The following is an 18,268-nucleotide window of genomic DNA, read 5'->3' on the forward strand; positions in this document are numbered from 1 at the left end:
GGGGCTTGAACTCTGGGCTTGGGCACTATCCCTCAGCTCTTCAGCTCAAGGCGAGCGCTCTACTGCTTGAAGCGTAGAGGTTTCTGGTAAAGTGACTATTTAGCTTTAGACTCTTGTTAGAAATCTTAGAGCTGATTTTTCTTTTTCAACTCTTGGTAGAAAAATCCTAGAAAATGTATGAGCTTAAAACTACTTGATGTTGTAACTGGAGCACATGAGACATATTTGAGTTTTGGTCCTTGGTTCTGTGCCACCATATGGACTTTATTCTCTGACACAGTGAAGGAGGCACCCCGTAGCAGAACTGACTGTGAACAGGAAGTGGCTTCATTGACAATTTGGTCATTATAGTGTAATACTCCTCCTTCTGCTAAACTTGAAAGCAGATTCTCTTTTCAAAGATGGCTACCTACTTGGTAACATAACTCCATGCTACAGTGAGAATCTGTTTTGACCTTATAACCATGGACAATTTCACTCTTGTTTTCTTTGGTTCTTCAAGAGGAAATAAATAATTATTATAGGATTGATTCTAATCATCTGGGCTCCCTGGCTTTCTTCAGAAGTAGGCACTGGACAATGGGTGTGAACTTCCACTGGGCTGCTATTATAGTAAGTATATTCAGATAGATTCTTTCTTGAGCTTCCGTTTCAGTTCAGTGTATTGCTTTTCACTCATTTGCTCTGTATTGTCAGAAAAGTAAGATCATACACATGGCTGTAAAAGCAATTATAGTGCTGAAAGGTGTTAGATTTGTGTAGCTGGCGTTGGAGCTTGAACTTGGGGCCTTACATTCTTGATCACTCAGCTTTCTTCCTTGAGGTCAGTGTTCTACCACTTGAGCCACACCTCTAGCCCTAAAAGTTTCCTTTGGAGAAGAGTTATTTGATGGCTTTTATTTTAAAGAAGAAAATCCTTGTCATCTTGCTGGCGCTATTAATGTATTCATGTAGGAGCTACAGAATACAAATTCCAATTGTCTATTTCCACTCAAATGCATACTCGGAAAAAATGTGTTAATTAGTGGCGTTTTGTGGCTACGAGTTAGACTTCTTTTTGTGGTTACAACATTAAAACACCTTGGAGTGGGTACTATAGGACTTCAATATCCAGAAGACTGCACTATGGACTTTGTGTTTGCTGTTGGCCCCATTCTTGATCTCATTTATACTCAATTATTCCTTAGAGACCTCACTGCAAATATGTGCACACAGGGTGTGTGTGTGGGAGTGGGGGGGGGGTTCTGGGAGTCCATTTGAGAATTATGGGGAAGGGACATAAGCATTCTGTCTGTCCCTAGCTCAAGATCCACAAAGTGTAGCAGTACTCTGAGTCTCGTCCATTCAGTTCCATCACAACTGGACATCTGCCCTCAGATTCTGTTCCAGATTTGCTTCATGAGATAGGCTTTTGTTTTCCTGAGTACTCCACTAGAAAAGGGAGAAAACAAGGATTTTTGTTTATTTCGTCTCTAGAAAAACTATGTGGCACATAGTAAAACTTAATAAGTAGTCACTGAATGAACAAATGAAGGCATGAATGGATTTTTAAGTTAAGAAAGAAAAGGAAGAGATCCAATTAGAGAGTTTTACTGGTGCTAGACTTTAAACTTGGGGCCTTGCACTTGCATAGATTACTAGGTTGGCTTTTTCACAGATGGTGTTGTACTATTTAAGCCTTGCTTCTAAGCACAGCATTTTGGTGGTTATTTTGAGGATAAAGTCTTAAGGACTTTTCTGCCTGGATAGGCTTTGAACCTCAATCCTTCAGATCTCAGCATGCTGTGTAGCGAGGATTAGAAGTATGATCAATTACAGCTCAATTACAGGCATTTTTGAAAAGGGGTAAAACTAAATTTTCTGAAGAGTGACAAGTTTGTGGAACGTCCAACAAAGGGCTTGCAGGATAACAAGAAAACGATCATCCTTCCTAGTCTATTTAGTTTTTTTTTTTTGGGGGGGGGGGGTCCGGTCGTGGGGCCTGAACTCTGGGCCTGGGCACTATCCCTCAGCTCTTCAGCTCAAGGCTAGCACGCTACCACATGAGCCATAGCACCACTTCCAGCTTTTTTTTTTTTTTCTGCTATATGCTGCTGAGGAATCGAACCCAGGGCCTCATGCATGCAAGGCAAGCACTCTACCACTGAGCCACCTTCTCAGCCCCTAGTCTGTTCAGTTTTGAACTGAGTATCCAGTCAGGCTTAGGTGGAAGAGTGTAAGAAATAGAAAATATGCTTTTATTGTTTTTGAGGTATTAGATGATTTTTTTTTTACCATGGAGATATTTGAAACCTATGATACCAGAAATGATTTCTGCACAATTGAAATGGTTAATCAGTTGCTAAGCTCTTCTTCTTTAGGAATTGTATAACTATAGCAGCCATATTTAATCATTGAATCATTTCCAAAGCCTCTCAAAAGTCTTTTATGAGGGGTTGGGAAGGTGGCTTAGTGGTAGAGTGCTTGCCATGCATGCATGAGGCCCTGGGTTCAATTCCTCAGCACCACATAAGCAAAAAGAAAAAAGCCGGAAGTGGCACTGTGGCTCAAGTGGGAGAGCGCTAGCCTTGAGCTGAAGAGCTGAGGAACAGCGCCCAGGCCCAGAGTTCAGGCCCCACGACTGGATCAAAAAAAAAAAAAGTCTTTTATGAACAACAGGTTCGTTATAATAACTATGGGAAATAAATGCCTTAAAAAGTAACTGTTAGGGATGACAGTGCCAGTACCGGGAAGAAAGCATGGACGTCTTGCTCTAAATTGCCATCTTCTTTGGTTTATGCAATATCAGACGTGTATTTTAGTACAGAGAGAATTGAGTGTGATTATATTTTAGTACTGTGGTTTGAACTTGGGGCCTTGTTCTTGCCAGGTTGATGCTCTACTGCTTCAGCCATATCTCTAGCCAAGACTTTATTTCATTTTATTGTAAAGATGCTGTTCTGAGGGATTACAGTTACACCAGTAAGGCAATGCACACATTACTTTTTGATTGTTGTTACCCCTTCCCTTGTTGTTGTTCCTGTCCCTTCCCTCCCCCACCTCCTGCATTCCCCCCACCCCTGCCGAAGTTGTAAAGTTTGTTTCCAATATACCGTCCTGTGGGTACCCTTGTTGCAGTGGGTCAGCCCATGTCCTTGTTTCACCGTTTTGTTATTCCCCTCCCCAGATTAGACAAATGGATATACAAGTGAGCCAAGACTTCTGCTGGCTATTTTGGAGATGGAATCTAGTGGACTTTTCTTCCTTGGACTGGTCCTGAACTATGATCCTCCTGACCTCAGCCTCTTGAGTAGCTGTGCTTGCAGAGATGAGCCACTTAACACCTGGTCAGAGTGACATTGGAACCAACTTCCCAGTATCTCTTTTTGTTTCTCCAATGGGTAACAAGGTCTATCGGGTGAGTGTTTACAAAACAGAGCTGATTTTCATGAGCAGTACTACAGTACCCAACCATGCCAGGCATTGTCAGGAATAAAGCACAATCATAAGGCCGACTCCTGGACACTTTACAGGTCTCTACTCTCCCAAAGGAGACATTACCACCTGGGGAATGCCCAGCAAATGGTAGAGTAGAATGGTAGAGTGAGCATATGCTATTTATGGAAATGAGTTGCTCAGAGCTTTGCTTGGGGCCATATTTCCTCTTGTCAACTCATTCCCTGGCTGATCTCAAGAATCTCCAGGGCTCTGTGTAAAGTCTGTACACTGTAGACAGATGTGTCTCTCACCAAATGTCCTCTCATCTGCCTGTTAAATTTGCATATTCAAATCAGCCTCCTCCTTGACCAAAGGCCCAGTATATGCATCCCCATCTCCCTACCCACCAAGCTGTTCATCCAGAGTGGGAGTATTCTCATTTCTCCCTTTCCCTCACCCCCACATCCAGTGTACCCCAAGAATAAGCTCTGCCTCCTCTATTCCCAAACAGTTCTGTTTTCCACCATCTCTGGTATCCTCACACTTGTCTGGTCCTTGTTGTAGCATCACCCTGACTGCTCTTCCCACCACACCCCTTCTCCTTTCAGCTGTTGGCGTCAAAGCACAAATCAGATCCTGCAAGGCACTGCAGTGCTACACTACGATGTGAATATGGGGGTAGACTTCAAGAGCTATAGAAATAAGAGAATGTGGGCCTTGGATGTAGCTCAGGAGTAGAGGGCTTGTCTGGTATGTACAAAGCCCTGAGTTCCGTCCCCAGCATTGACAAAAGAAAGAAAAAATAATAAAATGAAAAATGAGTGCATGTGGATACCGCTAAGTTCTGAAGAAAGTCTATGTTCTGGTTAGGAGTGGTGACTCGGTATGTGACCCTTCACGCATACAAGATGGTGTCATTGGGGAAAGCTGGGCGAAGCTTTGACAGAAGTTGGTACTTCAGCGATTTCATCTAAAATTTGTTAAAAATTTTAAAAGTTTTCAAAAAACTTGTATAAGTGGAAAGAAACTCTCTCACTGATTTGCCACTGAGACAAATCCAACTACTTTTCATTGTCTGTAGAAATCATTATTGCCATGACCTTCGTCAGCCTCCTTTCCAACCCCACCCAATGTCTTTCACCTGTCAGTCCCTTTTCAGCTAAACTAGATTCCTGAAGTTCCTAAAAAGCACCAAATGTCTTCCTGCCCCAGGACATTTGCATATGGTATCCCATGGGTCTAGGGCACCATTTGTATTGCTGTTTCTTCCCCATCTTTGCAAGAATTCTTTCCTGAAGCTTAAGGCGAGGTAGTTCTTCACTTGGCTCTCTTCCTTAATGGAACTCTTGTCATCCGTACTAACGGTTTGCTTCATTTTGGCACATAGATTCTAGTGTAAGTGCAAAAAGTGGCAAGAGACACCTGTTTTATTTACTTGTATCTCTTTAGTCATTGGTAGAGTGCTTAGGTTTTAACCAGTGTTCAATAAAATGTGTAGTTAAACTGGGTGCTGTTAACTCACACCAGTAATCCTAGCTACTAGGGAGGCTGATTTTTCGAGGCTTATGATTCCAGTCCAACCAGGTTAGAAAAGTTCAGGAGGTTCTATCTCTAATTAACTAGTAAAATGCCAGGAAGGAGACATGGTTCAAGTGATAGAACACAAGTTTTAAATAAGACAGCCAAGCAAGTGCAAGATACTGAGGTCAAGCCCCAGTACAGTGTGTATATGTGAATACACACACACACACACACACACACACACACACATATATATATATATATATATACACACACACATATACACATATACATACATGTACATATATCAGGGATATCAGGAGATGAGGGCATCAGCTTAACAAAATTGCATTTGAGAACTTATTTTAATTTCAATCAATACTGTGTAGCAAGCCTAAAACCATGAGTTCATACCCTACTACTATTTTTTTTATTAGAAAATGGTATTTGGTATGGCAAAATACTGGGACATGTGTGCACAATTATGCTGGGCATGGTGGCTCATGCCTGTAAGCCAATGCTCAGGAGAAAGAGACAGGAGACTCATGAGTTCAAGATCAGCCTGGGCTATACAGTAAGATCTTGTTACTCATTCACTCACCTTCCCTCCTCAACAAAGATTCTGTCTCATAAATAAATATACAAGCATATCATCAATATACATGGGCATATTTTATGCAGTATCTACATGAACTACATTTTATCTACTTTGAACTCTATTGTATATTTTATCTATACTGAACTAAAATCTGTTGTAAAGCCAATTGCAAAAACGACTCCAAGGTCTAAGTATTCGATGTCTCAACTACTAAACTTATTTGAACTCTTTATGATATCTTTATGCAGGATATAAAGGAGGAGGGTAGGTTGCTACATTTCATTTAAGGTTACTTCATTTAAGAAATGCATTGTTTTATCCTCCTTAATTTGTGTGTGTGTTTTTGTTTTTGTTTGTGTATGTGTGTGCGTGGGGGGGGGGTGATTAGAGCTTGAACTCAGGGGCTTCAGCTCTCCCTTGGATTTTTCTACTCAAGGCTGGCACTGGACCACTTGAGCTGCACCCCTACTTCTGGCTTTTTGCTGGTTAATCAGAGATAAGAGTTTCTCAGATGTTCCTGCCTGGGTTGGCTTTGAGCTGCAATTCTCAAATCTCAGCCTCCTGAGTAGCTAGGATAACAGGTGTGAGCTACCATCACCTGGCTTCTTTTTTTTAATTTAATTTAATTTTATTTGTGAACATACTGTACAGAGGGGTTACAATTACATGGGCAGGATAATGCGTACATTTCTTACCAAACATTGCAGCCTCCTCCTTTGGTTTACCCTTCACATCCCTTCCCAGCCTTCCCCCTCCTCCTCACCTGGCTTCTTAAATTTCTAAATGCACCTTTTAGAGAATTCAGAAATGTGGAAAGATAAAAATGAAAAGAAATTACCCAATCATTCACATTTGTATTGTCACACTTTTCTTTCTGGGAATATTATATGGATAATATGGTTTCATCTTAAAAAGTTCATGTTAACGCCAGTGATTTTTCATTAGTTGGTATGATTTGCAGGCTATCGTTCCTTACTATTCTCCTATGGTGTAGATGCATTATTCTTTATCACAGTATTTGAAACTTAATCTATGTGTTTTGATTTTTTACAAACGTTTAGTATGACAAATGTCTCCAGGCACAATTATTTCTCAACATGTCTAGCATTTGTTTAAAATAGCTTTCTAGAAGGGCTTGGGAGGTAGTAGCTCAGTGGTAGAGCACTTGCCTGTCATGTATGAGGACTCTAGGTTTATGCTCTCAGCCCTACTAAGACAAGCAAATGAACAAATGAACATCCACAAAACCAGAGCCAAATAGATAAAAAGGATGGCTGCCAGTTGCTGGTGGCTCACACCTGTCATCATAGTTACTCAGGAAGTTGAAGCCTGAGGATGGAGGCTTGAATCCATCCTGGGCAGGAAATTTCATGAGCCTCTTACTCCAACAAACCACCAAAAAGCTGAAAGTAGAGAGGTGGCTAAAGTGGTATAGCCTCTGTCTTGAGACAATAAAACAAAACAACTCCTCCCTCCAAAAAACCCACAAAAAAAACCCCACGGGAGAGCTCAAGTCCATGAGTTCAAGTCCCAGTACTAGCACAACAAAATAAAACAAGGAAAGAATAGCTTCCAAGAAAGAGATTATAGTCAAAGAGTATGAACAGTTATCAAGAGGTAGTTTTCCAGGAAAATTACGTGTCCATTTCTGCTACTTTAACATTCTTCTTTAGGCTGAAATCTGAGCAAGTTAGACTCATCTTGGATTCCTGCTAGAAGTGTGTCACTAAGATATAAGCATGCCTCCATTCTGGAGAGGTCTTCATCCAGAATGATCTGGAAGCGTGGATACACAATGGCAGTATTCTCCCATCTCCTACATACTTATTTTCTTTATTATTTGAGAAAGAAGGATGAGCCTTCAAGTCTGGTTGTCTGAGCTTTATGTTGGAGGAAAAGACCTGGGAGGCAGGTTGATTTAAATTCTGAGAGCATTCCATCATATCATGAAAAGCTACACTTTTTAAATAGATACCTGTATTTTAGCCAGTCTTCCCAGGGCCTGAAGAATTTAGGGCATGATTAAAAGAGATGAGAGGAAATCTGCCAAAGTCCTAGGAAATCTAGTGTGTGGGTTAGAAAATCAGATCTCCACATCCATAGCTGGGCATCTTGTCACACGCAGGTCAAGGGGTAAATATTGTTGGAAGCCGATGTCCAACTTGACATTTAAGAAAAAAAAAGCTAAATAAAATAAAAAAATATAAAAATTAAAAAAATTTTAAAAAATGCCGGACATTGGAGGCTCACACCCATAATCCTAGCTACTCAGGAGGCTGAGATCAGAGGATCACAGTTCAAAGCCAGCCTGGGCAGCAAAGTCCCTAAGACTCTTATCTCCAATAAACCACCAGAAAACTGGAAGTGGTGCTGTGGCTCAAATGGTAGAGTGATAGCCTTGAGCTGAAGTGCTGAGGGACAGTGCCCAGGCCCAGAGTTCAAGCCCCATGACTGACCAAAAGAAAGAAAGAAGGAAAGGAAGAAAGCAAGCAAGCAAGAACAAAACCGAACAAGGGCACAATGATTCCAAGGGGCTGAGAAGTTTTCTGGGAAGTAGCCATTTTATTCTTCATGGGATGGGCTATGACCCTAGAGTCCAATGCATATTTTTGGCTCTTCTGTGGCTTAAGTATTTAATTTCAACCTCTTATTGACTGAGCACAATGAGAAACTGCTCAGGGCTTTGATGTGGTGAAAGACAGAGAATTAGCAACAAGTCAGTCAGGTCTTTGTGTTGTATATGTGTCTGTGTGTGTCTTTGTACATTCTGAATGTGCCTGTGGGTCTGTGTGTGTGTTGTATCTGTATAGTGAATGTGTGTCTGTGTGTCTCTCTCTGTATCTGTGTGTCATGTATGTATGATATTTGTGTGTGTCTGTGTGTGGGTCAGTGTGACCGTGTCTTTGTGTCTGTGTGTATCTTTGGGTGTGCTTTGTAGTACATCTGTGCTTGTGTTCTTTGCATGTATGTATATGTCTGTGTTTGTCTAGGTCCTGTGTCTCTATGTATAACAGTGGGTATGTCTGTGTCATGGTCTGTGTTTGTGACTGTATCTTGTCTCTGTGTGTCTTTGTATATTTCTGTGTATGTGTCTGCATGTTGTGTGTATATTATATATGTCTGTGTGCCTGTTTCTGTGTGAGTGTGCCTGTCCCCGTCTGTGTGTTGTGTTATGTGTGTATATGCACAGACACACTGTGCATTCTGTAGAGCAGGCGGTACAGGGCAAGCTGGCAGGTTGGCAGCTTCCTCTTGGGCATCTTGCCAGTCTGAGTGGTGACGGAAGGACTGGAGGACCTCCACAACACGGACTTGGCCCAGTCCCTTGGGAACAGAGCAGCGACTGCGGTGGGCGGGGTCAAATGCACAGCATTGTGTTCCTGCTGTTCTAGTCCTAGCTGGGCCTGCAGATCCCAGTCACTGGGCTCACGTCACGCTGGCTTTGGAAGGCAGGCGTGGCTGTTCCTACTACAAAGGGACTATTATTGCTCAGAGTTTATTAAAAAGCATGTTTGTTGATACTGTGATGATGTTATTTTTAGGAATCTTTTCAAGCAGTTTTCTGCTTCTGAGCAGAAATGAAATGGCTGAGGGTGGCCGGGGGAAACAGGGTCAGCTCTGTCCATGGCACTGTGGTGCTACTGAGGCAGCACTCCGAGGACCAGAGAAACAATGGCATTGATGTCCTGCAGACAATTCTCCTCAGCCGGCCATCTACAACAGCTATTTGTCATGAGAGTAGCTTTATTAAGAGGAAACCGTGCCCCTCCTGGTGATGTTACCTTCATCACCATCCTGCTATCCAAGGAATTGTTTAACTTTTGGGCTTGATCTCAGAGCCTAAGTGCTGTTGCTTAGTATTTTTACTTGAGACTGGTGCTCTACCACTTGTGCCACATCTCCACTTCTGGCTTTTTGATGGTTAATTGCAGAAAGTTGGCTTCAAACCTCAATCCTCAGATCTCAGCCTCATGAGTAGCTAGGATTACAGATATGGCCACCGGTACCCAGCCAGGACTTTAGTTTTCATTAGCAGAACTGAAAAGGGGCCTCAGGAATTAGCCCTGGCTTTATCTTGCAAATGTTAGCCATCCGCTGTCAAAGCTCCTACTTCAGGTGGGCACAAAGGCCCTGTCAAAGCTGACAGGAGAAAGGAGGCTGAGGTGTTCTGAGTGCCCATAGGTCAGGTCCAGCAGGCAGCAGCTTTCTCCAGGCAAGACCTAGCCATCACTGTGTCATACAGCAGATAGTCTTGGATGAGATCTGAGATTGAGCACATATGCCTGCCTTTCCAAACCCCATGTGACTGGATCCATCTTCCAGCCTCCCCAGGGTAGAACACATGGCTGGTCTCATCCATGGTGGAGGAAGGGAGCTAATGACACTAATGAGGGAATTCTGATTATGTCACTTTGATAGATGTATTTCCTAATTCATTGGAAGAGCTTTCCCGAAGCATTCCCTGCCCATCCTGGTTATTACTGCTTAGAACTAAACCTGAAGCCACCACACAGCCTAGACCCAGTGCTGTTGGAGACACTTCATAAAAACTACAAGTAAGTTGATTGCAAGTGGCTCATGCCTGTAGTTCTAGCCACTCAGGAGGCTAAGTCATGAGGATTGCAGTTCCAAACTAGCCCAGGCAGGAAAGTCTGTAGAACTCTTATCTCCAATTAACCACCAAAAAGCCAGAAGTGATGCTGGGGCTCAAGTGGTAGAGAACTAGCCTTGAGTAAAAAAATACAAAACAAAACAAAAAAACAAAAACAAAAAAAACTCAGGGAGAGTGGCCAGGCCCTGAGTTCAAGCTCTGGCATAAGAAAAAGGAAAAACCCTAACAATAATACCATCACATGATAGTAATCATTACTTTCTAAGAGTCCTATAATATAAAGTCTCCAGTTTCTTTTTAGAAATCTGTCTTCCATGATACAGTATGATGGAACAAATGGACGTGTTCAACTGATTCAAAGAATATCACAGAATAGCTTCTTTCTCCCAATGAAATCTTAAGGACTGTTTTCTTGGGAGCCCAATTGGGCTTAGCAGAAAGAATGCTTTTTTAGTAGCTAATCCATTTCATCTGTGTCTCAGAGACATTTCTCCCTTAAGTACCAACTGGACATCCCTAAAATGAAAGGCCATATCAAGGCATGCAAGGTTGTATTAAGTGGCTCTGTGTCAAGTCTATTTCAATCCACAACAGTCTACTGCCCCTGCCTCAGTGACCTGATGAAGAACTCTAGATGGTTGTTCTCTAACAATTAGACATTTTTTTAAAATAAAAAGGCAGAAACAATGGTAGTGAAGGTTTTGCGATTGTAATGACATGGGCTATTTTTATTCTATGAGTGGCAGTTTTGATCTAAGGGTTTCCTAAAACTCAACTTGAAGAAGGAAAAGAGAAAGCAAAAGGAATAACAACAACAAACATACATGACCTGGACTTGAATCTGACAGGACGTGTGTCGGGTGTGTAGCGGAACCCCATGGTTCAAATCTGCCGATGTTTGAGTGAGTGGTTACCCTTCACCGCCAGGTGATTTCCTTCTACCTCTCCCTGGTTCTCAGTTCGGTGTTCAGCCAGCTAGTGATCTCTATATGTGGGTTGATTTCGGGAATGTACATCATTTTTATAATAATTTTAAAAATTGCAAAAAAAGGTAGATTGCTTAAAACTACTTGGGATCAAAGAATAAAAGAAGGAAGTGTGGTGATGCTGAATTCAGTAGTTGGAATTCAGCCCATGTACTGTCTATACTACATAGACAAGGGTGTTGTGGGGTTTAAACCTGGGGCCAGGCACTTGCCAGCCTATTACCTAAGAGCACAGTGACCGAGGGGAAAGCTGCCCTGTCCATTCGGGAGTAAGCAAAGCACCATGACCTTGTATGCAATGTGACAAGGATTTAACTCAGGTCTTGCTTTCTCATAGACCAATTCTCTTCCCCGTGTACACTTTTGAGCAATATTATTGTTTATGTTTACATTGTATTTAACCGAGAGCTGCCCCATTTTTTTTCTCCCGTGACATGCTACAGAACGGACAGCTCCAGCAAATTTAGAAAGTGTGTTGGAAAGATTTGTATTTGGAGAAAGATTCAACCACAAGATATGTGTACAAGCCCATTGTAGAAACCGCAAGCTCAATTTGTGTCTTATAAAAGTTCCTTTATGAAGCTGAATGAACCAAAATTCCTGCTTTGTGTTTTAACAGTGGAGCGCTTATGCATGTGTATAGTTATTTCCTTCTCTCTCCCTCTCTATTTTTTGCTGTCTATCTGGTTGGCACAGTCATGGTCTTTGAAGCAGCTGGGGTATAAATATAAAATGGGAATTGAGGCCCATTAAGTTCAAAAAACAGCTGAATAAGCATAGCAAAGCCTCGGGCTCTGCAGGGCTGACTGACCAGCCCAGGCATGCTGGTTTCGGTCTGATTGACTTGTTGGCTTTATGCTGAGCTGGCTTTAATGACTTAAAGGTTGGCATAAAATGCTGGGTTTCTTGCCACAAGTCTTTCCAAGTCTATTTGTAACCTACATTGTAATTAAAGCCAGACTTTTGGTTGGAGAGTCATCTTTAGCAATTTTGATCTTATTTTGAAAGGGACACATTATAGGTAAGATGTTTAAAAATTGTCTGTGCTTCAAAGTCAGTAGGCATTGTCCTGACCAATTTACGAGGGATTGAGTTGTGAATGCAAACCCTCAGGTGAGCCAGCTGATGGTGGCTCAGGGTTCAAAGCCAGCCTGGGCAGGGAAGTCTATGAGACTCATCCTCCAATTTACCATCCAAAAGCCAGAAGTAGAACTGTGACTCCACTGGTAGAGCACTAGCCTTGAGCAAAAGAAGCTCGGGAACAACATCCTGGCCCTGAATTCAAGCCCTAGGATTGGCACACACACAAAAGAAAAAGCCAGGTGGGTCTTTCTAATATTATGATTCATTTTGCATATGTATAAATACATAATACTATACTATAATACTATCTATGTATGTATACATTATAGCCTATGAAATAGGGGTCTCTTGGCACAGTGTGCAGCTATGTATGTATACATAGCCTATGAAATACGGGGTCTATTGGCACAGTGTGTGGCACCTAGGGAGTAGTTCATAAGAGTTTGCTACAGTAAGCTATTTGCTGAATGTCTCTCTGGAGTTTGAATTCCAATGCTGCGTGGTTTGCTTGCTTGGATGGTACTCAACTACTTGAGCCCTCCTCCAGCTTGACTTTTTGTTAGATTGGAGAGCGTGTCTCTCAGACCATTTTACAGGGTTTGGGTTCCAAATGCCATCTTCTAGATCTCAGCCTCTTGAGGAGGTAGGATTACAGCCAGAGCCACTGGCACCTGGCTGGTTCGCTGGATTTATATGCAAATTTTTCTACTTGATTCTTGTCTCTTGGGAGGGGGGGCAAGTTAGCTGTTTGTCACAAACTTGAGTTGTAAGACAGCTATCATCATTACGCAATAACAGTCATCTCCCAGGAGAAATTTAGAAAACGACTCTTCTGAAACTAAAAATCAAACCAAATAATAAAACCAAAACTCTTGCCAGGGTTTGCAATAGGAATCACAATGTTTGAGACATTCACCTGACAAATGGTGCATAGGACTTGACCTGCTCAGAGAGGTCAGACAAGCCATGTCAGCTGGAGGGAGCTCAAGCCATGGTCTTTGAAGAGGAGTCCAAGGGGTAGGGGCAAAGGTCACTCTTGCATGAAGAACAGTATTGCAAAGGCTGTGTAGCAGGTGGGACTATAACTGAGCAAAGAACTGACTCATTACCAGGTGGTAAAACTGGAAATGTTATAAGAAGAGCGAGTTTAGCTGGAGTGTGACAGGAAGGTCTTTAGTGAGTGGAAGTGTCATATGATTAGAATGCTAGACAATTACTAGGCAGATGATAAGAACATCTAAATCTTCATTCTTATTGAGCACTTAATTTATGCCAGACGCTGTTTTAAACACACATATTAACTAATTGAATCCTAACAACCATCCTGAAGTCAGTACTTTCATTATTCTGATTTTACAGATGAGAAATGGGGCCATAGAAATGTTAGCCATATGATACCTAGGATATTTAAAGCCAAAATAGGGTTGGGCACATAGCTCAACTAGTAGAGCCCCCATTTAGCAAGCACGAAGCCCTGGTGGGTGGTGTCCTGAACTTCTTTGCTTACAAACAGCACAGCACTCTGCAGCTCCACTTCCAGCTTTTTGGTGGTTAACAGATATAAAAATCTCAGGGACTCTCCTGTCTGAACTGACTTTGAACCATGATCCTAGCTCAGCCTCCTGAGTTGCTAGGATTACAGGCAAGAGCCACCAGCACTCAGCTCCCAATATATTTTTAATTGTGATTACTTGACTGATATTTATGTCTCCTACCACAATATAGGTTCCTTGAGACCAGAGCAGTGTTTTTCTTTTCTTTTTTTCTTCTTTATCATAGTATCCCCATCTACTCCTCTCCCTAAATTACGAGATAGACATTTGTTGAAAAATGAACTTGAAAGTCATCATGCATTGGTTAAATTTAGTCTATGTATTATTCATTATTTAATTACAAGAGTGATATACAGTGTTTGCAATAAATACTAATTATGCAGAGATAACTTGAACTAAAAAATGTTCCTATCCCCACCCAATCTCATATTCCTGAGATATCCACTATTAATCCACTAGTAACACCAGCTTAGCATACATCTTTTAAGACATTTCCATCCAATCATACAGGGGGTCATCAGCTGTATGGTTTTTGTTTTATTCAACACTATACTTATATATAATTAACACTAGAGACTTTTATTTCTAGGTTTGCTGATAATAGATTTCACTTATTAAAGTAATTACTAAATATGTAGGATAGGTCTGAGAGATAATAAAGTGAACACTCTTGAATATTCCATCTAGCTTAGTGAAGCTTTTCAATACACAGATCACATTCCTCCCATACCTGAGCCCCGCCATCTTGAAATTGGTGTTTCTTATTCTCCTGTTAGATCCATTCCTACGGTCATATCCCTAACCCTCTTTATTCTTCCATTACTCAGTTTTTTTCTCTATAACCATTGGAGAGTCTTTGCATATTTCCAAATTTTATATCAACAGTAGAATGTGGTGTGCATTTTCTTTGTTCATCTTGACATTGTCATTCAAAATTGTGTTCGGCAGATTCATGCAAAAATGAAGTGAGTAGCTCAAATTCATCCACTCTCCTCCACACAGACTAAACTTCAGTGCAAACAGGCTATAATTCTCAGTTCTTCTGTTGGTGTGGCTTTATGAAGTCCTCTACTGGCCCCCTTTTAGTGACTAATTCAGTTTACAAGTTATCTTGCTGTCAGACTAAGGATAGTCCTGCTCTATGATGAGGGAAGATTTCTCCAGATATTTTCCTTGGAGGCAACTGTTGGAGGACAGGAGAGGCTCATCCTCACTCTTCTTCTTCTTCCAAGTTGTTTGGTTGATTTTTTACCTCTGTCTAACATCCTATGGAAAATAACGTATGCTAACATATTCCACAGCATCCCATGAGAACCAGGTAGGTGAACTTGCCTTTCCCCCACAGCATGTACTAGATTTTATTTTGGGATTAAAACAATAGAAAATGTAGTCTTTCACGTGGAGATACTTGAATGCATGAGAACCTCCCTTGGAGTGAGGTTAATTATTATCATTGCTATTGTTGTTGCTTTTTTTCAATGGATGAGGAAACCAAACTGGAGGGATTAGGAACACAGGCAGGTGGAGGGGCGCAGGCCTGTGGCTCACAGCTTGTTCTTCCATAGCTGAATCCTAACTGGCCCAGGCCCGGGACTTCTAAGTCAGCAGCAGACTACAACAAAGAGCCAGGAGGAACCGTTCTGGTTTGTTTGCACCTGTGAAAACCGGGGTATCAGCTCACACTGCCCCTGGGCTCCATTGCTCCATTGTTCGGGAAAAGGGGAAACAGATGGCAGTTTAATCGGAACCTGATAGCATTGTTTGTGGTTGAGCAGGAGGTTTCTGGGGAACTGGGAGACAGAGCTTTGGGAGGTGTTTATTGCTGCTACTTCCTCCCTCCCCACCTCCCTTACTGAGTGCCACAGCCCTCCATTGTGCTTGCTGCTGATCCTCCCAGAACTCCCCTGAGAAACCAGGAGCTGTGGCCCGAGGGCTTTTGGGGTGTGTGTGTGTGTGTGTGTGTATCTGTCTGACTGTTTGTCTGTCTGACTGTTGTTTATATGGGTATTGGGGAAAGGCTGGGGTAGGGAACTGGCTAGGACCAGGACAGCATGTTGATAATAATGCTTAGAGCATTGAGCATGGACATTGTTATGCCTTTGGGAATAACCACACTCCTTCTTTGCTTGAACCTTCCTTTTTCCTTTTGGCGTTTCATGACCTTCCATGTCTTATCTGAGTAGCCACAGATGATGTATACTATCCCCCTTGGGCGTGGTGGGGACGTGTGATTTAGACCCCAGAAACCCCACACTCTGCCAGCCTTCCTAGGATTCTCTTTGAGCTGCCTGAGTCCTTTGCCCACACCTGACAGGGCGTTTTGTACCCACTGGGCCGGTCCCAGGCTACTGGCTGCTCTCCGCAGTTGAAGTGATATTTACGTGACTCCTTTCCTTATGGCTCCGAGTTCCACAGTGCTTCGCACCTGGACAGCAAAATGGAGAATCAGACAAAGAATCTGAGTTAAGAACAAGTGTCAAACAGAGGTTTGCACGATTCTGGGCTCTGCTGGGAGTAGGGGTGGGGGAGGGAAAGGAGAAGCTGCTTCCTTTGGGTTTTCCTGATTGAGACGGTCGAAGAATGAGCCACCAATGTTATCCTGAAAAGCCAAGGGTTGATGTCTATCCAGCCAAAGCCATGTCCTCCAATCCTTGTAATAGGGGCCAGGATGACATGCCCCTCCACTCCTCTTCCAACAGTGCAACTTAAATGCTGCTTATCCTGACACTGAGTATTCCCAGGACCCCTCCCGCTGCTGCCCTGCGTCCATCATGGGTCCTCTTCCTGGGGACTCCGTCCATCCCGAGTCATGCAAAGACCACTGGTTCCACAGCCCACATCCTCTGGTCAGCCGCCTGCTCATTACCTCCACCCTGGCATTGGACAGGTGTCTGCTCAACCCAACCACGCTCATCCTCACTCCTGGTGGCCTCCTTCTGTGCTATTTCTTACCTGGAGTCTGGCAGCTTCACCTAGACACCCAGTAACTCAACTTCTGGGAGGTTTTTCTGGTCTGGCTACTGTGGCTATTTGCCCACATCCTACCAGCTCTCCAGCTGCCTTTTGGCTTTGCATATGCCACTCTGATTCATGGTTTCCTCAAACCATTGCTTCCTGTTTCAAGCTAACTCTCACATGAGAACAAAGCCCAGACAATTCCTACAGGGACAAGAGGCCCTTCCTGACCAAGCCCTGGGCTGCCTTCCAGCTTCTCACCCAGCTTCTCACCAGTTTGAGCTGTCTGTAGTTTCTCCTAACAGCTGTCTCCCGCTCCAGGTCCAAGCTAGTCTCCTTGTTTGATCTGCTTGGTCCCAGGACTTGAGTAGCATCTCTCTGTCAGGCCTCCCATGGCTCTGACTTAGCAGCTCCTCCTCTTAGAGGGGTCCATGTCACTCTGCAGAGCCTGGACCACGCCATAAATGACACTATTTCACTCCCTTCTCCGTGGTAGGACCTGTGGCTTCTGCCTCTGGCACCATGCCAGGCTCTCAAGACATAGGATAAACATTCCTTAAAAGTTAAAGGGAGAAAGGAAACTTCTCAGTCTTCTTGAGAACTATGATGGGAAAGTCTTTTACAGTTGTTACTATTAAGGAGTTTTACAAAGGAGTTGCAGTTCCATAAGTCAGGTAATGAGTACAATGCTTCTTGGACAATGTTACATCTTCTTTTCCTTTCTTCCATTTCCATCCTCCTGTCCTTGCTTATAAGTTGCTTAGTTCACTTTTTGACGTAAGAATATATTGAATATTATGATTGCATTTGTTCACCCTTCTTCCCTCTATTCCTGCGCTCCCATTTTGTCCCTCATAAAAGGACAAAAAAAGGGACAACAAAAACGAACAATTCCACCACCACCAAGAACTACATTTCCATTTCCTGGAATTTGTTTATAGGAAGTGCTTTGGAAGTCTATAGGAGTTACAGATCTGAGCTGTGCCCTTAAGTGTATCCTCCATTGGTCTGTTTATTTGTGTGTAGATGTATAGAGCCCTGAATAAATGGTCATGTCCAGTTAAGTTTTAGATCTAGCTTCTGCATATGGGAGAAAACATGAGCTGTTTGTGTCTCTGAGCTAAGCTTACTTCACTTAACATGATTTGTTCTAGGTTCATCCATTTCCCTGCAAATGACATGATCCTATTTTTTTGAATGGATGAGTAAAGTCCCACTTTGTATTGCACACATCCCAGTGTATCTGTGAGATGCATAGAAGGACCAAGTCTCTGAGGACTACCTTGTCTTCCACAGGTGCTCCCAGGGCCACATTTCTTAGAATTCCTTGGCCTGCCTGTCACCAGCCAACTCTGCTTTTCTCTGAGGAGTAGAGCATCTGGCTGCTGTCCAGGCACTGGTGACCGACAAGAACCTGGGCATCTGTGCCAAGTTTGGGGTGAAGAAGGTGGAGAGCCAAGTGTTGACTGCCTGAGGTACTGGAAGTCAGAGTGGATGGTGATCCACAGTGTGTGTCTGGCCCTTTCAAGGAACTTGGGGCAGC

Source organism: Dipodomys merriami, unplaced genomic scaffold, assembly GCF_024711535.1.
Source record: "Dipodomys merriami isolate MVZ:Mamm:240054 unplaced genomic scaffold, mDipMer1.0.p SCAF_1, whole genome shotgun sequence".
Taxonomy (NCBI): Eukaryota; Metazoa; Chordata; class Mammalia; order Rodentia; family Heteromyidae; genus Dipodomys; species Dipodomys merriami.